Below are 23,235 nucleotides of genomic sequence, written 5' to 3' on the forward strand. Positions count from 1 at the left end.
CTGAAGGATATTGTTTTAGCAGTTAAATCTGAATGAAAATTTAGCTGATCAAAGCAACAGATCTACACCAACTTACCACATCATCACAATATCCTCAGAGCGCAATCAATGACTGGAGGGTTAAAAGTGTAAGACTCTTCAAGATTTCCCTGAAAGAGAAAATAAAACATGTTTTATTTGTATTTCTATAGCAACACCAATAAATTCTGAAGGGTTCAAGAAACAGAAAAAGTTAGTACACTGATGATAAATAACTTCTGCAAACTGATATCAATGAAAGACATCAAAACAAAGTAGAATCACTATAGTAACTCTGATGTAAAATAGTCCCTACCATAAAATGTCTTATATTAAATCATTTGAACCAGGTGTCTTCTACTTAAAGTGAATCAGGTGTCTTCTGATTAAAGTGTTCCTGAAGAAACGATTGTGTGTTTATTTACATTGTCTTAACTACAAGCACTTTCTTGTTGTTACTGTGCTAGATCAACTCTTTTTCAATGTAGCATTTTTAACGCAAAAATGTAGTTTCATATCGGAACTTATGCTATTAGCTCATTAAGTACCTCAGAGGTATTACCAAAACCTGCAGTACTGAAACATATATTGTAACAGTAAGAATGAGGTAATAATGCACATGCACAAAGACTGTCAGCTGTTTAGTCTTTTGGTCCCCTCTTACATACAGTGGACACTTTATAAATGTGCGTGGTGTCCGCAAAGAAATTAATTACTATTGAAAAGTTAACTTTAAACTAAGACAAGCAGTAATAACAAAAGAAACATTTTCTGTTACCCAAAAAATGGTAAATGCAACTGCCACTGCCACGTATTTTGGAAGGGACCTCTAGAGATCATCTAGTCCTAGTACCCTGGACTAAAACCTAGTTAGTCGCCTAAAATCACCTAAAGCATGTTACTCAGGACTGCATCCAGGCGGGCATTGAAGATCTTCACAGAAGGGGACTCCATAACCTCCCTGGGCAGCCTATTCCAGTGCTCTGTCACACTCACCATAAAGAAGTTCTTCCTCATATTTGAATGAACTTCCTGTGTCCCAGCTTGTGTCCATTGCCCCTTGTCCTGCCACTGGGAACAACTGAAAAGGGTCCGGCTCCATCCTCCTTCAACCCATCTTTTAGATAATTGTAAGCATTAATAAAGTCTCCCCTCAGCTTTCTCTTCTCCAGGCTAAAGGGTCCCAGCTCCTTGAGCCTTTCCTCATAAGTGAGGTGCTCCATTCCTTCAGTCATCTTTGTTGCCCTATGCTGGACTCTCTCCAGTAGTTCCCTGTCTCTCTTGAACTGGGGAGCACAGACTTGGATGCACAATTCCAGTTGTGGCCTCAGTTGGGCAGATTAGAGAGGGAGAATGACCTCCCTCGACCTGCTGGCCACACTCTTGCCTATGCAGCCCAGGATTCCATTGACCGTCTTGGCAACAAGGGCACATTGCTGGCCCACGAAAAGTGTGCTATCTACTAGGACTCCCAGATCCTTTTCCTCAGTAGTGCTTCCCAGAAGATCCATCCCTAACCTGTATTGGTGCCTGGGGTTCTTCCTCCCCAGGTGCAGGACCCTACATTTGTCCTTGTTGAACCTCACTAGGTTCTTCTCTGCCCAGCTCTCCAGCCTGTTCAGGTCGCGCTGGATGGCAGCACAGCCCTCTGGGGTGTCAGCCACCCCTCCTAACTTGGTATCATCAGCAAACTTGCTGAGAGAATACACTCTGTCCCCTCGTCCAGGTCATTTATGAATATGTTGAAAAGGACTAGGCCCAGTATTGACCCCTGAGGGACACCACTGTTCACAGGCCTCCAACTTGACCCCGCTCCATTAATTAGAACCCTCTGAGTCCTGTCACACAACCAGGACTCAATCCACCTCACTGCCCCCTCATCTATCCCACACTTCCTTAATTTTCTAATGAGGATGTTATGGGAGACAGTGTCAAAAGCCTTGCTGAAGTCAAGGCAGATGACATCTGCTGCTCTCCCTTCATCTAGCCAACCAGTTACAACATCATAGAAGTCTATCAGATTGGTCAAGCATGATTTACCCTTGGTAAATCCATGTTGACTAATACCGACAACTTCTTGATCTTCAATATGTTTGGAGATGACGTCCAGCACAAACCGCTACATTATTTGCCCCGGGACAGAGGTGAGACTAATTGGCCTGTAGTTCCCGGGGTCCTCCTTCTTGCCCTTTTTGTGGACTGGAGTGATATTTCCTTCCTCCAGTCCTCAGGCACTTCTCTTGTTCTCCAAGATGTCTCAAAAATGATAGAGAGTGGCTTAGCAATAACATCCGCCAGTTCTCTCAGCACTTGTGGGTGCATCCCATCAGGGCCCATGGACTTGTGGATGTCTAGTTTGGCCAAGTGGTCTCTAAGATGGGGACAAACTTTTCGGTAGGGCCTGCAGCAATAGTACAAGGGGTAATGGTTTTAAAATGAAACAGGGTAGATTTAGACTAGATACAAGGAAAACATTTTTTACAATGATGGTGGTGAAACATTGGAACAGGTTTTCCTGAGCAGTGGTAGATGCTCCATCCCTGGAAATATTCAAGGTGGGGTTGGAAGGGGCTCTGAGCAACCTTATCTAATTGAAGGTGTCCTTACTTACTGGAGGTGGGTTGACTTTTAAATGTCCCTTCGAATCCAAATTATTTTAAGATTCTATGAATCTTTTTTTTCTTTTTCTTTCTTTCTTTCTTTGTGGGTTTGGGGCTGGTTTCTTTTGACAATTATTAGTGCTGTAGAGCTCATGATCCAGCTCAACCATGCTATAAATGGTAAAGTTTATTGATTCCTCAGATTCTTTTTTTATGAGGGAAAACACAGTTAGGAGATACTAAAAAAAAAAAAGAAAAAAAACTATTTCCTTTCCTGAAATAGGAAATAGATCAAGAAAATGACAATGAAGTGTAAATGGCATGGCTTTGAAATGGTCTTTTTCTTATGGATTTAAATTTAAGCATGATCATGGACTTAGGCATTTATGACCTCCCAATATCCAAGCATGTAAAGACATAAAAAGATTCCTGAATATTCATGGAAGGTACAATATAGCCTTGATCCAAACCTCGCTGAAATCAACCGGAAACTGCCAATGATCTGATTATGCTTTGGCCTGGCCTTCCAGACTAACAATTTGATGAAGTACATGAATGAAGACCCACAATATCACTACAGACTGAGAACTCTAATTGCATATAAGATAATCACAACCTAATGAAATAAAAATTATTTTTGCAAATTTCAGGAATTTTAAATCTTATTTCTCTACTTTCCCAAAAATAAAATAAATTGTGAGGTATTTTGATCATATTAAATCTTTATTTTTCAGTGGTAAATCTCACTTAGATTTACTACAAAACAGAAAGAAAATGAGATTATACAGAAATTCTACATGTTGCGAATTTACGAGTACTGGAACACTGTAAAGGAATACGGACTGGAAATCTTCTGACAATGTATAACTTCTTTTGCAAAGTGAGTTTTACATAAGAATAAAAAGACCTCTTTTCTATTGTTTACAGTCTAAGGAAGTGAAAGTGCCAAGGTAGAAATATGCAGAAATATGCAGCTGCCTACAACTAATTTTTTCCAGCCACTAGTCAAAGTTAAGATTTGTTAGCAAATATGCATTTCTTACTCTCAGGTAGCCTCAAATCAAACCAAAGTAAATCCAGATTAATGTACTTTCTATTTTCTTCTTTAAGCTTAGTGATTTTAGATGTGTTTGTGGAAACTCAAAAAGGTAATTATTACAAAACAACAAATATAAACAGAGTATTATGTGTTTGATCCCATAGCTGGGCCTCTGGAATGGACTTTGGGTGATGAGCACTAAGGCTAACAAAGAAGCTACAGTTTGAGATATTCTGTAAGAAATCTGTTATATTTCTATGCATGGTAAATAATGTTTATACATATGAGGGGTTTTAAGTAATGTTTAACATTGAATTTTGATCTGACAGCTTAGCCATTCTGAATTCCCTTTTCTATGTCTGGGAACAAACAGGAAAGAAAGCCATCCTGAACTGATAGAATTTTATCCAACTGCACTTCCCATTCACATTACATGCTTTCTGTGGAGAAACAAGTACAAGATGGTTTGAACACAGAAACACAATTATTAATTAATTATTAATTAATGATTAATATTTATTAATTATACTACTCAATCACCTACCAAAGGTCTTGGGAGTCTAGAGAGTTCCCTGCTGACTGGAAGCTAGCCAATTTTATTCCACTTTACAGTACAAGGGAAGACCCAGGGAACTACAGACCCATTAGTCTAACCTCAGTTCCCGGAAAAATTGTGGGAAGATCATACCGGGTACTACTGAAAGGCATTTGAAGAATTATGCAATCATAAGGCACAGTCACCATGTCCCTCACAGCATCCTTCTGGACAAGTCTTCCAACTGTGGGATGAGAGTGTTCACAGTGTGCTGGGAGAAGAACTGTCTGAACTGCAGGGCTCAAAATATTGTAGCGAATGGGGCTACATCTTGCCAGTGAACAGTCACCAACAGTGTACATCAATGTTCATTTCTAGGGCCAATTTCGTTCAATATTTTTATCAATGATCTGATGCAGAAGTTGAATGCATGATTAACAAGTTTGCTGAAGATACCAGACTGGGAGGTCCTGTTGCCTCTCTTGAAGGATCTTAAAAATGGATAGATGGGAGTCTTGAGCAACCATTAATGGGATGAAATTTAGTAAGACCATATACTGGATTCTGCATCTGGGACAGAGTACTGGGCACAAGTCTAAGTTGGGAGAGGAGTAGATGGAGGGCAACCCTACAGAAAGGAATCCGGAGGTGCTGGTTGACAGCAGGTTCTGTAGGGGCCAGCTGTGTGCCCTGGCAGCCAAGAGGGCAAACCACATCCTGGGGTGCATCAAACACAGCGTCACCAGCCAGTCAAAACAGATGATTGTCCTGCTGTATTTAGTATTAGTGCAGCCTCATCTTGAGTACTGTGTGCAGTTCTGGGTCCCACAGGTTAAGAATGATGTGAGTGTCCTCAGATGTGTCCATCTGAGCCTCCTCATAAAGAAAGAAATATCCAATTTTATTTTGCACAGGAATAACAGGCATATGACATCCATCTGCTTATGTTGAAATCAAGTGAAATAATATGAATACCCATCTGGTGGTTCATTCCAAAAATTCAACATTTTTCTTTTTAAATAAATCAAATATTATTTTTTATACATAAATCATTAATATTTTTTTTATATTTTAAAAGATACTTCTTTAAATAGAAAGTTTCAATTTTTTTTCAGTATGATAAAGTAATTTTCTATATGAAGACACAATTTTATGCCAAAACTTTAGACTTGAATCATTTCCTAACAGCATGTGTAAGATTTCTCACTACTTCTGATTTTGAAAATTTACATTCATCAGAAATCACAGTGTTAGTTACAGATTACAAATAAGAAGCCATGTACTTCCAAATGTTAGAAGAATGAAGTTCTGAACCTTCTCTGAGTAGGAAGAGGTGGGTTAAAAGCAGCCTTTTAATAGCTTTTTTTTTTTTCACTTTTTACTAGAGGTCGAAAGGTAAAGAGATAGACTCAATGACAAAGTATTCATCAGTGTATTTGTTGCAGTATGATTACATTTAAGAATATAAAACATCTGAATATTTTTTTTTTTAAATGTAAACATACCAAAACGAACTCCAGCCTTATTCTATGGCACTAACTTTAAGTCACAATTTCATAGTGTTGCCAAGTGTCTTAGCAGTCTGTATGGAACCAGGAATGATAACTTTCTAATCTTAGGTGACTAGAGTATAGTGCATTGCAATGCAAACTGAGTCAAAGCAAAAACCAATCCCATAAGCCTGCCTTGAAAACTACATATAATGCATTTTGAAGCTCTCCCATCCCCTGCTGTTTTATTATAAGCTTTTAAAAAACAAACAAAATATTTTGGATTTTTTATTACTGTTAGAGACCAAAAAAAAAGTAAACTGGAAAGATCTCAGCTTCAGCTCTGAAAGGTGTGAAGTATTTCTGAAGTGCTGATCTCTGTGCTGCTGCCCCTCACCTACTGAGGAAGAACCCATCACTCTGAACTGATATCTGAGTTTGAGGATTTTTTTTCTTGTTAAAAGTAAAGAAATGTGAAGTATTATAAACTGCAAGGGAAGAATATCAGTGGTTTTGGAGCATTTATTTAACATGGTCTTGCAATGCTTTCAAATGTGGTGACATACATATATAGATCACATACAACAATAGACTGAGTCAATAATTTTGAAGTCAGGAACATTTCAGTATCAGCTATATTTTTCACAGTCACACTGGAAACAGACTGAATAGAAATATGCAAATAATGAGGGATATATATATGGTCAGTACTGGACGCTGCATGACACCATTCAAATTACTACCTTAAATATATATTTCAATACATTTTAAAATTGTTGTGTGTATGGCAGAGATTTCTTAGACTGATGCTATACACTGGTTAGCATTTCCTTTATTTATATAAAAGTATCAATTAACTTTTTTTACTTAATTAATCATCACATCATAGAAATGCTGATTAAGCAATATGAACACACAAAGTGTGTCATGGAAAACTGGTGTGCTACCCATTGTCCCTGTTTATAAACATATGCAAATATAAGATTCTTTGTGAATTAATCTACTCTTTCATCAGTAACCTTTATTACACTAAATTATGTATTTTGGCTGTTTGCATTGAGTTTGCTTGCTTCAAGTACCTGGGCTTTCATCACTGGAAAATTATTAACCTGTGCAGTTCACCACTACTGAGACACTTCCTTCGTGTATAGTATAATTTTCCTTTCTGTGAACATTGCTATTTTTCTTCAAGTAGTCTTAAAAAAAAGCAGTAATTCCAGCCAAAGGTATTACTACTATAACCTAAAGTATATTCTAAAGATTCTATTTATAAACCTAATTACAGACCACTTTAAATAGAACAATTAATTATCATTTTCTTGAAGAGTAATGAACACATTCCGTGTACATATGAAATAAAAGGGCAGGAGGGGGAAGGCAGGGAGAAAGAGCAAAACGAAGGGTTATAGGGCTGGGTGCTAAAAAGAGAAATCAGAAGAAAGAAAAGTCAGTATGAACCATTGCAAATTCTGGTAATGGGATAGAAGTTTAGTAAGACTTTTTCCTGTATTTGGGGGCATGCATGCCTTTCACCACACTTATCACAGCATTGCCTTTCCCTTTTCTATCTATCCTTCTATACCTTTTCTACATACCTTTCCATGGCTCTTTGCTATTCTTACTCAATTTCTTGTAATGATTTCACTGTTAAGTAGGGTTCATTTAATTCTTATCTCAATATCATTAAGGATATCAGTATTTCAGCCTAGCTATGTGTCCGAATCACACATGATAAAACATCAAAAATCACCAAAATAACAGTGTAGTGGAATATCATAGGGTAGCTCTGAAAACTCATCTATGTGGTTTCCTAAACTTGCAGACACAGGAAAGTCTCCATTACTTGTGGTCATTATTTATTTAAAGAAAAAAGAATAAAGGAAATCCTTCACAGGAAAAGAATGATGGCTTACAGTGCTAGAAATATCAAGAGGATGATATTGCAATACACCCCCAAAAGATCAATAGGCTGGTCCCTGCTTCAGAAGAAAATTACTTTTAAAATGTGATATTTTTTACAAAAAATATTGTCTCCTTCAAAAAACCCTCTTCTGTCTCCAGAATATTTATTTCTCACTTACAATTATAAAATATATGCAAGAGAATGTCACAGCCCCCAAACCTTGTTTCTAAGTCCATGTCCCACAGTGTTACAAGCTCCGGAGAGAAAAGACATGGACCATGCCGAGTGGCTGCCAGTGGATTTTGGAGACAGACTGTTCTGTTAGACTTTATGTGTGACAATGGCCAGGCCTCTCTCAGGTTTGTCACCAATAAACGCAGATGACAGTCTTCTGCTATGTCACTGACGTGACATGTAAATAAATTCATTGAAGAATACTATGAAAGCACGTGAATCTATGTGAATGGATGTTACTTATTTTAATTTTACCTCATTAGGGGTAATTCTTTTGTTGTTGTTCTTTAGTCTTCTTCACAATCACTCTTGTATGCTATGGAAATGACGGAAATTGACATTTATTGTATTTGCATGTCTCAGGTATGCAAAACTAACAGTTACCAGGGAAAAGAGAGTGCGTCATCCTGTCAGGTAATTCTGCCCTCTCCACTCACTCCCCTGACACACAGTCAGTAAGTCTAGAGAGCTCAGCACTGATACTTAGAAAACAAGGGTTCCGTTTTCTGCAAGTTTACCTCTTTGATGAGAGTGTGATGAAAGTCACACCAGCACAGGGAATGGGACAGAAACACATGACTTGGGACTTCTCTTTTGATAGCAAATGAGACTACAGATTGCTTTTTTTCCACAATGCCAGACAAGAGCTCTTTAATAATTTAACAACCAATCAGGATAAATGAGATTGTGGTCAAGTAAAATTTCTTCCAAGGGAATGTCTTTAAACAGTGTGGCTGTGTACATGGACAAGAAACCACTTGTGTGCTCTAGAAAAGAAAGACACATCTACACTTGCTGCGATTGAGAGACGGGACACAGCTTGATGCAAGCTAAACGTCGATACAGTGTGTGCAACCCCTTCTTCATACATACCCACGTTAGCTGAGTGCTCCAAACAGACTGGTCAGCTCGCACACACACTGTTTGCGCGGCTGCACCCCACCGGTCAGTGGCACACTGTCATGCCAACTATCACACCCTATCTCGAGGACACACTCCCCAACACCACCCTGGGCAGGGCGCCCAGAACTTGCCTATCTCAGCATTGCCCATCCCAGCGCTGCCCATCTCAATGTTGCCTATCTCAAGGTTGCCCATCTCAACGCCACAACATCTGTCAAGTTCCTATTTCCAGGTCCCTGCCCAGTCCCCCAGCGGTCATGGCCACCCTAGTTTCCCATGGTTTCTGGCCTACAAGTTCCAACACGTCCTCACTTACTACCCGAGCAGCACCCCGGGTTCCGCTCCCCAGGCCTCGTCCCACATACACTCAAAGCAAAAAGTAGTGAAAAGGAACCATGTAACTCTGGCTCATAGTCAAAACAGTTCAAACAAGTATCATGGTGAGATATCCTAGATCTGAGTAACTTTGTTTATGTGCTGCAAACTGTTTAATTGCATCAAAATAACACTGCCTGTAACATTAGCTATCTTCAGATTTAGGCTATGAAAAGTATGTAGAAAACCTCTAAAAATGGAAGCACTGAAAAAATGAGAATATTTGTTTCATTTTAAAACCAGTAAGGGAAATAGAAGTTGAATCTTCTCCAGACTGAAGGTACTTAGCCTGAATTAGAGTAAGATTCAGAAAGAAGGTTCAACACTTCTATCATTTCACTAAAAAAAATGTTAAAGGTAAGAAAGACTGTATAAAACTTGGATATATGCCTAGAATTCTCCCTTTGTAATGACTTTTTCCTCTCCTCCACAGAATTGTACAATGTGAATTTTATTTAGAAAAATTATTTGACAAAGAGATTGTAATGTCATAAGTTTCTTACTTAGTAAGAGTGAATTTTCCTTGCTGATAACAATGCTCACCATCAACAATATGTGATAATCATTCTCAAGATGTGTGAGTACACAGAGAGCGTTTACTGGCATCTTTAGAAAGATGATGAACTTCAAATGAAGATGCATCATAAAGTGTGTGTAAAATACTTGTTGCTCGCATGAGTGTATAATGTTTTTATTCAAGAAAGAACACCAGGACATGTGTCTTTGGATCCAAAGTGTAATATCTAAGAGGAATGGGAGTGGTGTGTCCCCAGCTCCCAGTTTGTCCACCCAGGAGTGGGCCCACAGCACTTTCCTGAGCCCCAAGCCACAGGTGGAGGCCAGACCCTAAGGCCAAACCATGGTGGATAGGCTCCACAACTGTGCCAGAGGCTGCACCGCAGCCTCCCCAGCTGGGTGCCATGGGGATAGGACTCACAGCAGTGCTAGAGACCACAGTCAGAAACCGTGGGGTGTAGCCACACAGCTGTGTTCTCCTCTGTGACTGCCCTAAAACCAGCTGTAGTGGGACCTGGCTGGAGGACTGGGGCTGTGCCCACAGCTACAGCTGAACTGAAGGTTGTCAGTCTCATTTTTCCCCCTGCTGCTAGGAATCTCTGTGCTGACCTTTCTGCTTCCACCACTGCCACCTCTGGGGCCTCCTCTTACCCCTGTGCTTCACTTTAGCTCCATATCCCCACCCTGGCTCCATGACTTTGTCACAACACCGCTGCTCTTGCCTAGGCCATGGTTCCTGCTCCAAAACAGAACCAATCAATTTAAAAAATGTTGTTCATTCTTTTTTGAGGTGGAATTGATATTTCCTCCTTGCCAAAAATTGTAGTTGTTAGATCCTTTTGAAAAAAGTTTAATTTTCTGAGATGCTAAAAATTTCATCGTGGTTTGTCTCAGCAGTAAATAATTTACCTTAAGCTTTTTGTGGAGATATTTCTGGTATTTGGAAAAATATCACATAATGTGGGAGGGAAAAAATGTTTTTATATCAACTTGTCCCTTAATTGCTCTATTATCAAAGCACTATAAGATTAATTCCCATATTAATATTACATTTTTACAAGGCCTCTAGATAAATATACTGTATAGTCTGTAAACTTTCTAAGGTAGAAACTGTTGACACATTTTTTCTCATAGCACCATGCACAGCACAGCAAAACCCATGTTTTTGTGTGAGCTAACTTTTGGTGCCTTAGAACCAACTGCAGTAGGTACAAAGCTCTGTATTTGCAATAAAGCTAAGGTATTCTTTTATAAAATCCACCAATCTTCTTACTCTAATTAAGAATTTGGTAAATGAAATGCATTTATAAAGTGCCTTCTGTTACTACCTTACTTTTCTTTTTTCATTTAAAAATAATTTGTTTCTAAGGCTTTCTAATTCTGCTCTCTTATTGGCTCCTTTATATATCTGATGAATGCCAATAGCAATTGGTAACATTTGGCATTTATGAAAATAGCATATTACCACATAGAGATTGTTCGACAATTCCCATAAAATAATGAGGAAAATTTTCTACTAATAGGCCAACTGATATGTCACCCAAATGCCACAAAATAGTCATTAGTAACCTGAAAAGTCATTAGAAGAAACGGTGGCAGGCAGGAACCACAAAACAAACTTGAAAACTTTGCAATTTTTTTCTTCTGGTCATAAATCATAAATTAGTTATAAAATGTACCCTGGAGCAGGAGTGTGGGAAATTTTTACCTTTGCGCTATGATTTTACTCTCTCTGTAAGTCTAGAACTACAGTCTAAATGAAACATCTCACATTATTACGGAAAATGTAAAATATGTACACATCCAGAAAGTTACGATCTGTGGAAAATGTATATATAAATTCAATGTACTACTGTTATAAAATACAGTGCATTTTTCAAAAATTTAAACGTATGAATTGAATTCCCCACTGCAAAAACTCTTGACGAGTGTTAGAGAATTGGGATCTCCACTTTAAGTCCTTTGAAGCCATCATGGTGGTCCAGTACTGGCTGAATGAAGCCAAAGTTCCCAAGGACAGACTTATAAAAGAAAAGTCAAAGTGTTTTTATACTTATTCGTGTCTTCTCACATAATCTCACAACAATATTCTGTCTCTCTAATTCTTTCTGAACGTAAAGATTTCTACAGGCAGTTGATACAGGTGATCTTAGACCTTAAGCAATAGCACATAAAGGTTAAAAGGCCTGGAATCCTCCAAAGTCTTCTGAACATATGTGGCAAGAAAGCACATTTTCTTTACGGATATCAAAAATATAAATTAAAACAAAACAAAACAAAACAAAAAAAAACCAAACCAAAAAACCCTAACAGCTGAACAGTAATATTTATGTTATAAAAAGGTATAAAGTTAGAAAAGATTATTCTGTGATGCACTTTTAGTGATTCCTTTCCCCTGGCACATCTATTCTGCGTACAACATAGCTAAGAAATTGTATGTCGTCATGTAATTGAAAGCTCTTTCATAGTGCTTTTAGACAAATTTGTGTATTCTAGTATAAGTCCTTTAATCATATCTGCTAAAAAGATGCAATATCCTTCTAGACTGGAAGCAAAATAAAAACTCTTCAGCAGATAAAATTCTTTGCAATATTAGCTCTTATGTTGAAATCTGGATTATAGATGTATTGGTTTGAAGTAAGCACAACATTTTTTATCTCTTATTTGTCACTAAAGAAACTCAGAATAAATTACAATTCTCTTAGACTTCTGTTTCATTAACAAGCTTTACTTACAAGCTCTTTAACTATCAAATAACAAGGAAATTGGTGGCAGTGGCAGAATTATATATATAATCCCTTGATTATATATGTATATTTGAATATCCTTCTTATGTACAACAACAATTTAATTGTATTCAGCTATATCTGGATGCTAAAAAGGCTTATTCATATATTAAGGTATAGTTAAACAAGGAGTTCCACAGCAGAGGGATTATTTGCATGATGAAGTTAAGTCTGTGCATAACTGAATAAGCTGTAGGATAGAGCCACAGGATACAGCTGTCTCAGTGGTTGCACTGATTTTTCAGCAGGAGTACAAAAGTATATAACACTTTTTTAAGGCAGATTTAAAATAAAATCAGTCAATTATTTATAGGAAGCTACAACATACACTGAATTTGAGTTAATTGGTTTCTTTCTTCCTAAACATTCTATTTTACAGTATCCCTTGAACAGAAAGATATCGTGATCTTTTATTACTAGAGAAGAATGTCTGAGGAAGACTTTCCTTTAGGAAGACTGCGTGTATCCTGTCTAATACCAGTTGAACTACAACTGTATCAAGTAAGCAGAATAGCCAGAAATGAAAAGTCCACTGCAAGGAAATCTTTACAGACGCCGAGTAAAAGTCTGACTAGTTTCAGGTTCTTGCATCTGCAAACTTAAGCACTCCAACCCTCTCAAATAGATGCAGATTTAACTACAAATTTGATCCACCTTTATTTATCTGAATTATCTATACGGTGAACTAATTATCATGTAGGAGTTAGAAGCCTCTTGTGTTAGCTAGTTTCAGATAACTTAGTGAGACCTGTTGTGCTTGGTCTTCTTGAATATTAAAACTGACACAGACTGTGTAAGCAATTCATCCACCAGATGGAAAAAAAAAAAACTATTAGCAGGAGCTGTTGCTTAGGAGAATTAGAGATTTTTAGTAATAGTTGGGGTAGGTGGAGAGTTACTGCCATCTACTGGGAGGATTCCTTTCTTAATTCAACTTAATAGACAAAAGTGATTTATTTTTTTTTATGAGTAAAGTAATGAAAGATTAAAACTCTTACCATTGCTGAAATTTAGGTGCATGTCATCCGTGTAATCATATAAATGCTCACTATTCTAATGGTATAAAGAGTGTAAAATTATGAAAATACACACCTAAATCTCCTTGCAATCCAACGTCTGAATGGAGGACTGGGTAACTAAACAAAATTGATAAGTATGAACTAGAGGACATAAATCCTCCCAAAACTGGGAGATGAGAAGATAGATGCAAATTGAGGGGAACAATTAAAGACCAAGAGGTCTCTGTGGACAACCATTTATTGAATTTTATACCATAAATTTCAATACTACTCTTTCATTCATGAATATATGTAAAAATATTATTTTTGGAAAAAAAGAAATTAAAAAAGGGTTATGGATATGTTATAGATAGGTAACAAGGACCTCACAGCAAATACCCAACTTACTGTAAGAGCTGGCAGTTCCAGAAAAGAAAATGGAAAAAAAAAAAAAATAATCCAAAACACACTTATTTTGTCCTCCTGCTAGGAGATGTATATTTAGGTCACAAATTGCAAATCAGTAGTCAGCACTGCAAAGTCATGTTGATGCTGAATGTAGACTAAACAGTAATATGTAATTTACACAGAACTGGATATTTCTGAGGAGCTTTTCTGTCTTCAATCTCAGTTCTGTTTCAGCCATCTATAGTCCCAAACCCAGAAAACACTGTGTTCTCCTTTCCAGATAAAAGCCTTTAAAAGTCAATTTTATATCAGCCTGCTGAAGATTTCAAGACAGCCAAGTGAGATGTTGAATAGTTCAGATGGAACTGTGATTTGTACATCAGTACTCAGCCTCACACATTTGCAAGTCTAAACCAGAATGACTATAGGCATATATATTATTCCAAGATAGTGAGAAGATTTCATGGTTAGTCTCCATTTGTGCAGTGGAAATGGGATCAGCTAACATGAGGAAATCAGCCCAGTTGATCCACTTGAAAATATCAAGACGTGGTAAAGAGGTGCAGTGTGTAATGGCTGGCTAGCTAAGGAAGGAAGAATATAAATACACAATGAGGAGTGTGGTGAGATGGAACTATAATTACATAGTCAAATGATAAATTGATTTCAGGCTATCATGCCTGAAACATTTGCTGTACCAAAAAAACTTGCACCAAATTATATCTTATTTCAAACTACATGGTGAAACATTTATTTCCTTCTGGGCTTTGGGGTTTACATTTCATGTCTTTTACATCTCATCACATTGACCATTGCTAAACTGCAAATAGCAGTTGTTCAATTCAGCACACCAGAATTTCAATCTCAGTGATTATTTATGGAACCCTAACTTTAACTTTGTCTTTAAGTTCAGCATTCATTACCCAGGTAAGAACACCTTTAAAGGGACAGACATAGATGAGATGTGCTGAGAGATCTCTTTTTAAATGTATACACCGAGACATAGGTCCTTCCATTTTGTCAATTTATTCTGATGAGCAAGAGCAATATGTTTTCTCTCTGTCTAAAGTAGGTTCTAGAAAGTCCAAAATCTGCAGTTATTTTTCTATGGTTGGTAACTTCCAATGTACTGAATGTATATACACCCTATTTTTATGCCTCTACAGGGCTACACTAGGTTTTTCTAGGTCTTATTTGGATAGTTGCAGCAAAAAACATTTCTTAAAAAGTGGGATGCCTCTTAATGGGAAGAAATGTAGGACAATAATGCTCAAGGAGAATACAACCTACCTGAGGCAACCACATTGATGTCAGTGTGAAACTGTACTTGGGCTAACTAGAGAAAAAGACATAAAAAGCAGAGATAACTTGTATTGAGGGAGCACAGGAATGTGTGAGAAGTGAGGTAAAGAAACCTGTGTTTAACTTTTATGATCAAAGCTCCTACATTCAGGGTAAGTTATTAGCCTTAATTTTATAGAAGAACTAAGAAGATATTAAATGTCAGAAGTGCAATCAGATTCAACACATGCATAAAAAAATCTTATACAAACCTTTTGTCTACAAATGTCAATGGTTCAACAACTTTTGAAAGAACATCTCTGCAATTGTACGTAACATTATAATGACGATCTGACACACTTCTGCAAGAAATTGACAAACTCACAGAATCATTCTGGACAAATTCATTCTTTGTAAATAAAGGTAAAAAATGTGCAAGGCAGGTTCAATCAATTATAACAAATAACTTGTCACTTTGTATAATAACTTTTCATTTAGTTCCTGTGTCAAATCTATTCTGCAATGTGCCCAGACCTGTTAGAAGCCATTCCTGAATTAGAAAAACAAACAAACAAATAGCATGACTGCTAATAAAATCGATATGCTTTACTTAAATAAATTAAAAAAAAAAAGTTTTTGACTCTCATGACCTGTTTCTTCCTCTAAACCTGTAAACAGCGTATCTTTCCCTGTCCCTTGCTCTTAATATGGTAAAAGCAATATTTTGCAATACTTGCCTCTGTAAAGTAACTTCCTTCTCCTTACACTTAGATTTTCTGTACACTCTGATCTTAGCCATCTTTCAATAGTAAAGAGAACAAGGCAAACTTGCTGTCTTGCTAAAGCCACTAGTCTGTGCTGTTGTACAAGAAATCTATATTATAGACAACGTCTTAAAAATACAGGTTTTTAAAAACACATTTTTATAAGCATGTTTTATACTGTTAAGTAATACCTATTATAATTTTGTCTCTGAATTTAGTTTTAGCTTTTAGTTTCCCAGTGTCTGCTATATGATTATAATTGAGTTAGAAAATATATCATACTCAAAGCACCAAATATGTTTTAGTTCTACTTTGATCTTTTACCAGAAATAAAAAATTGCTTTAGGCTAACTGAGGTGTAAATCTTTAAGTTTTCAAGACCTAGGTACGCTCTCCAACAATTACAGTATGTAACTGGGAAATATTTTTTTTCTAATATAGATGTTAATGTAGGAGAAAATAAAAAAAAAAAAAAAGAGAGTGTGCAACCACTAACAGAACTAATTTGTTTGTAAATGTAATGTTATATGCAGTCTACACTTAAATAGTCTTCATAGACTACTTAATTAGTGTGGGTAAAGATCAAGCTAAAGCTTCAAAAGGGTTATCTTGGAAATTATCTTACACTATCTTACAGATATTTTCAGGGAAATACGTATGCCTAATACATTTTAATGGGATCAACTTCATCCCAGAGGTAGAAGCATTATTGATACTCTTATAGAACTAAGATATGAGTAAGAGGTTTCTTTATTTTTGTCTTTTCAATATCTCTAAACTGATTCTTGCTGGATTTTAACAATAGATTTATAATGGAGGCTATAATTTTCTTTGTTAATGTGACTTTTGGCTTTGCTGCTCCTTTTTCTCCGTATGCACTTAGATATCATTAGAAAACAAGGCACCATATAAAAGTTATATACCTGAAATAAATTCTCTTCTTCCTATTTAAAACCACAAATTTTACATTCTACTGTAAGGTAAAATCTTTGCTAATGACACCTGTAAAGTACTTCACAGAAGGGATAGCCTGCACTTGTTTTCTATTATTATCTTCTCCCCACAATCAGCAGATAAAGACAGTCTATTCTTGATGCAATGGATTTTATGTCTACAATATTTATAATCTGTAAACATTTCCACTTACCCTGGAAGTTACCTTTGTCTCTGAAGAAAATAATTCTTACATTATAACAAAAACATTTTATTTAAGTTTTAATTTTTAGTTTCAAAATAATCAAAAATAAATATAATAGTTAAGATAGTAATCCCAGCAAACGTCTGTTTATCAGATACATGCCAGTTCAGCAGGACAATTAAACTTTTGTCTCACATTAACATTTGGATTCATGAGTCACAGAAACATAATATCACAGGAAGTCTATAATCCTGGACTGTATATCTAGTTAGATTTTATACACTGTACAATTCTCATATTTTATCAAGAACTACAACCCTTCATGTGACATAGAGCCTTGCCTTTAGCACTTTAATAAACTCAAATTACAGGCAACAAATCTGAAACATTTTGGGTAACTCAGTTTTAAATATCCATGGACAGTTTGTTTCCATGGCTGTTTTACTACCCATAAAGTGTTGAACGTGGTGTGAGGCACAGAAGCATTTAATCATTGTAGAGCAGCAATCCAATTTTGGTTGTGTCAACTGCAAACTCAGCTTGCACATCATTTGGATACCATCAGCTATTTAGCAGCCTTACTCTCATACTACACATACAGGAAGTGCATTTCAATTCCAAAAAAATCTAAAATCAAGCAATCCATGAAGCTTTCTATGTGCTTAATTCTACATTATAATTATAGCTACCGTTCACAGGACTGAATTTCAACCATATGTATTATAAAAAACAAGCATTTTAGGCTTTAAGGATTTGATCGATACAGAGACTCTAATGGAGAATTCAAAAGTGCAATTCCCAACCTATCTCTTGCCCTGCATCAATCTTGTGGCAGGAATTCCCACAGTCTCTATATATTCCATTTCCAAGTCAGGATATCAAGGAGGAATGTTAATGCATGGGGATGTTTATCTACATGAGTACCATTAACTTTAAATGTGTCATGCTGAATATACTCTCTATCTACTTTGAATTCATACGTATATACTCTTCTCACACCACTGTGGAAGATTCAACTCCCAGGTTTGTAAAGCAGCAATCACAGTCCTTTATACTTACAAATTCTATTGAAATAAATCGGATTTCTGAACTGTAATCCTGGCATACTGATCTGAAAAAATGTGTTATTACAAATTTAGAGCATATTTCTTTTTTTTTTCGAAAAAATGTTTTCAAAATTAAATAGTTAAATTCGGATATTGCATTGGCTAGAATGTTATATTGCAATTATCTAGTTTAATTGTTAATTTTTGCAGGACTTAGTTGTAAACACGACAAGGAATAAACGTGCTATTGTACCTCTCTATGAGGAAAGTCAAGTCCACTACTAGAGTGGACCTGATATGGGGCAAAAACATAAAAGAAAATGTTTTGGGTTATGTAGGGAGAAGGTCAGGTCTGCATACTGCATTCTGTAAAAGTCAAAAGATTTTGATGGCTTGGATAAAGCATTCTGACTTGCTCAGTCTCAAAATGAAACTATTCATATTAGTGAAGTTAGTCCTGGGAAGACTCTTTACCTTCACTTTCATGTGCATGTGGTCATCGACTTACAGAAATATATACTCTGGGATTATGAAAAAAATGGCAAACTGGTGTTTAGAGGATATCCATGAACTGAGTTCTTCATCATCAAGAAACCTGTTTTGTTTTATTTTGCCAAATATGCAAGGTATACTGTATTGGGTTTGCATAGCAAGGTTTTGATACTGGGTGGAGCTACAGAGGTGGCTTCAGTAAGAAGCTGCCAGGAGCTTCTCCCATACCCAGTAGACCCAGTGCCAGCTGGCTTCAAGACAGGCTTGACGTTGACCAAGGCTGGGCCCATAATGACTTATGTTGGAGAAGTTAATGGAGGACTATCTCCCATGGGTGGGACCCCATGCTGGAGCAGGAGCTGATAGTGAGGAGGAAGGTGCAGCAGCTCCAATGTGGGATGGGCTGATGGTAACCCCCATTCCCTGTCTCCCTGTGCCATTCAGAGGGAGGAAGCAGAGAAATTGGGAGTGAAGTTGAGCCTGGGAAGAAAGTGGAGGGGGGGGACAGGGACCTGTTTTGCCTGTGATGGTAATTGGTGAGTGATCTCTCCTTGCCCTTACCTCAACTCAAGAGCCTTTATTTTCTCTCGCCTGTCCAGCTGAGGAGGGGGAGTGATAGAGTGGCTTGGTGGGCATCTGGCATTCAGTCAAGGTTAATCCACCACACTACACATACAGCCACTCTTTTTAAGGGCTTAGATGTTAGTTTAATACCCTTCTTAAAGGGCTTAAACACTAAACTTTTAACACTTATAATTGAATGAGAAACTCATAAGGTGTGAAGTTACTGCATTTCTAAGGACTCAGCACACTGAGGTCTTAGACCCCTCAGTTTCTTCTGAAGTAAATGAGAGCATAAGGCTTTCAATTCTGTGTGAGGTCAGGACCCATAGTGTTGTAGTAGAGCGAAGTATGAACTGGTTATAAGAACACCGGTTTATTTGCCTTGACAATCTGTGTAATCTTAATTGAAAATAAATTACAGAGGTGTACTTCTAAGTAATATACAGTATGAAAATAAAGTATTACATGCAAAACACTCTAAAAACCCAGGCAGATATTAGCCAAGAAGTTTTTACCAGTTACAGCTTTTCTGTATGCTGGTCACACTTTAAGTCATGTGACAGTTACATACATGTGAGCTATTTGAAGTAGTAAGGCAATAATCTTAATTTTAAGATAAATTTCTGTGAAGAAGGTAAAAGTTTATGTAGAGGCAGCCCAGAACATTGCCTACGGTCTTAATTGTAGGAATTATAATGTAAGAGAGATGCATAGACTGCATTAATTTTCATGGGTTTTCTCACCAGTGTAACAAATTAGTTTCCTGCATTTTGTACCTGTAAAAATGAGACTGACAGGCATTTGTTAATATTGTTTGAATGAAGATTAGCAATGTTACAATTCAATTGCACTTCTTTGCCATTAAACTGTTTAGAAACCAAAGAGCATATTCAGAGGGTCAGTAAGCGACCCTGCATCAGTTGACTTTCTCCTGGATGACTCAAGTCATTTCTCTACCTGTCTAAAGCCTCTCTCTCACTGCACAGAGAGGGGCAGGGTCTTAAGAAATTTACATTGTATTTAATTGAAAAAGACCATAATATCACTTTTAACAAATTCTTTACTACTGACTTTTGACCTTCAAGGCTCATGACTAGCAATGAGAAGTAATGAAATTCATAAGGCAGTGGCATAATAAGGTGATCTGACACTATCCAGATATTTCTGTTATCAGGTACCATGCCGTGTAAGCTCCTGCCTTTGTGCATTGCTTTTTTCACTCCAACACTAACCTGCTTATTTTGCTAAGTATCATATTTTGTCATTACTAAACTGTCCTTTTTGGATCAAATCCATCATAGGTAACCCTGCACACACAAATGATTCTACATACCCAGCTGCTGGTTTCAAGCTCTTGATGGCTAATTGCTAATGTTTAGCAGTTTTTTTCAATATATCCAAAATTAGTTGTGTATCTTTCAAAATGATCCAAGAGCAGAAAAGCTGGGGGAGGCGGGGGAGAGAGAAACTGGGGGGAGAAAAATAGAGTACATTTTTGGTTGTGAAGATGAACACGTATGGTTTATTATGGCACTCTCTCCTCAAGTCTCATTAGTGAAAAGAAATCCTTCATCTCCACTGAACCTCCCACTTCCTTAACCTGTGTTTTTTCTCTTTGCTTTGTTACAAAAATTAAAATGTGAAAGTAGATTTTTAGTTATTACTCAGATGTCAGAGAAAAGCATTAAAACTGTTTCTACAAAAGCAACAGATTTTACAAGTTTTTTTTTTTTTTACAGATAATGTACACCATAGGTGTAACATTTGTTTAAAATAGCAATCACGATTTAATTCAGAAAAGAAAACAAAAGCTATATGGAGAATGACAGCAACAAGAAACTGATGAAAAAAATCAGATTGGTGAAAGGCAGAAATGGAGACAAAATACTGGCCTCAGTGAAAAAAGGCAAAACTACTATATGTTTTGCTGAGACCAATATTCCAGTTTTTGCCTTCTGGAAGCTGCTGTTAGGAAGGTTTCCCCAAAGGACTGAGATATAGGAAGACTGGTGTAACTGGTGCTAGGTAACAGGAGCTAGAAAGGACAGACCCTGTTTTAGGATTGAAGTCCTAGAACTAAGAGACTTTTACATCATTGCAGTTGTTCAGCTTTCAAAAAAAAAGAGTTTATCTTGGGTAGATTACATCTGGAAAATGCATCCTTCCAACTGTGGCTGTGCCTGTGCAGGGAAACAGCTCCCTGTCCAGCCCCCAGAACAGGTGCAAAGCAGCGCTTGCATAGTTGGCAGTAATATAGTGCCTACAGCTTGTTTGTTATTTCAGCTCAATGCAGCATAATAAATTATGTCAAGGTTACAATGTTCCATGCTTTTTTCTTTTTTCTTTTTTTTTTTTTTTAATCAGAGGAACATTGCTTTCATTTTTCTGCAGAGGTTAAATAAAATTTGGACCAAGAAAGGTCCTCACCAGATAGAAACTGACCTTGCACTTAGAGCAATTAAACTCTGCGTGGATTGGGTCCCCATAGGGCTGATCAAGATTAAATTATTCCTTTATCATTAGTGTTCTTTTCTGTTATAGCTGTGTGCGTGGTTAGACCTGATACAGCACTGAATTCTGAAGGCTTGGTAGCATTAACAAAATTGGAGTCCAGTGGTTAATGACTTCTAAATCTCCTGCAATATTAATTCCTTTTCCCCTACTTGACTCCTTTTTAGCCATTTGTTTTAGCTTCTTAAGCTATTGTTTTAACTGCTTTCCTTCTTTTAAGCAAGATTTAGTGAAGAATGCTTGCCCTTTCTTACTAGTATGTGTAATGTGCCCAGAATAAGCAAGACTTGGTAACAAATCTACAGAGATTACTTTGTCAATAAAGACAATATCAGGCATATAACACATGGCCAAAGAATTCTTAATATAAAAACATTTGCTTCATGAAGGGAGTAATGGAAGAACACTAACAGGCATCATCTTTATATTCCTTGTTAACAGTTGTAGAGTGAGAAAATAGTTTTGGTTGGAAGGGACATTGGGAAGCCTCTAGGCCAATGTCCTGTTCATAGCAGGGTTGATCCAAGTTAGGACCAGGTTGCTCAGGGCTATGTCCAGTTGGATCTTGAAAACATCCAAGGATGGAAATGCCACAACACCCCTGGCAACCTGTTCCAATCCTCGGCTGTCTTGCAGAAAATGCTGCTTCTTATCTCCAGCCTGATCCTTTCATGTTTCAATTTGTACTGCTGCCTCTCAAGCTCCCACCATGCAATGCTGTGAAGAGCCCAGCTGCATCTTCTCCATCCCCTCCCATTGGTGCTGGGGATGCTCTTGGGTTCACCTGAAGCCATCCTTTCTCCCGAATGAACCAGTCCCAGTCCCATAGCATCTTCTCACAGGGCAAGGGCTCTTGGGCCCAGTGGCATCCCCTGAATCCACCTCAGTTTGTTCATGTTTTTCCTATATTTGAGGGCCAAAACTGGGTGCAATATCCAGATGTAGTCTAATGAATGCAGAGTAGAAGACGATGATCCCTTCCTTCAATGTCCTGGCTCTGCCCCTATTCATAAAGCCCAGTATACTGTTGTACCTTACCTCTGGGATGCACTGCTGAGTTCGCATTATTGTACTACAGCCATAGTTTCAAAATATTAATGTGATGTCTTAAACTTCTCCATTGCCTTCTTTTTTTCTTGAAAACATCTTTGTGTTACACTGGGAAATGTTAACCACTTTACTGTACTGTCAGTGACACTGCAATTTTCTTCCTTATGTTAAGGGACACCATATTACTTCTACATCACAAACTCCATAATCCTTCTCTAAATTTTAAGTTATAGTGATCTATCTTTAGTCTTCTATATCAGTTGTACTATTTCACTTTCATCTACTTCACTGTTACACCATCATCCCATTTTCCCATGTAAGAACATTAGAGGTACCCTTAATTATTTCTGAGTTACCTACAACTTTCAAAGTCATGCTATGATAAATACTTCACTCGCCATGTTATTTTTAATCTCAGTAGTGATTATCTGCATTAAGAAATCAATCTCGTCATGTTATGGTCATTTGCCACTCAATAAAATGATCAAAATCAATAGCATCTTCTAAAAGGTTGAGGAGAACAGCATGTGAACTAAAAAAAAAAAAAAAAAAAAAAAAAAAAAAAAAAAAAAAAAAAAAAAAAA

At 37.1% G+C, this 23,235-nt stretch overlaps 1 protein-coding gene across 1 annotated transcript in view; it reads right to left on the reverse strand.

Annotated features, from left to right (window-relative positions):
• PTPRD (protein tyrosine phosphatase, receptor type, D) overlaps positions 1-23,235 on the reverse strand; it is a 1,328,567-nt gene that overhangs the window by 1,046,230 nt on the left and 259,102 nt on the right. The window contains exon 3 of the mRNA XM_014953943.1: positions 77-149. The gene's annotated coding sequence lies outside the window, so the exon portion shown is untranslated. The remainder of the gene's footprint in view (positions 1-76; positions 150-23,235) is intronic.

Source organism: Calidris pugnax, unplaced genomic scaffold, assembly GCF_001431845.1.
Source record: "Calidris pugnax isolate Ruff unplaced genomic scaffold, ASM143184v1 scaffold178, whole genome shotgun sequence".
NCBI classification, from domain to species: Eukaryota; Metazoa; Chordata; class Aves; order Charadriiformes; family Scolopacidae; genus Calidris; species Calidris pugnax.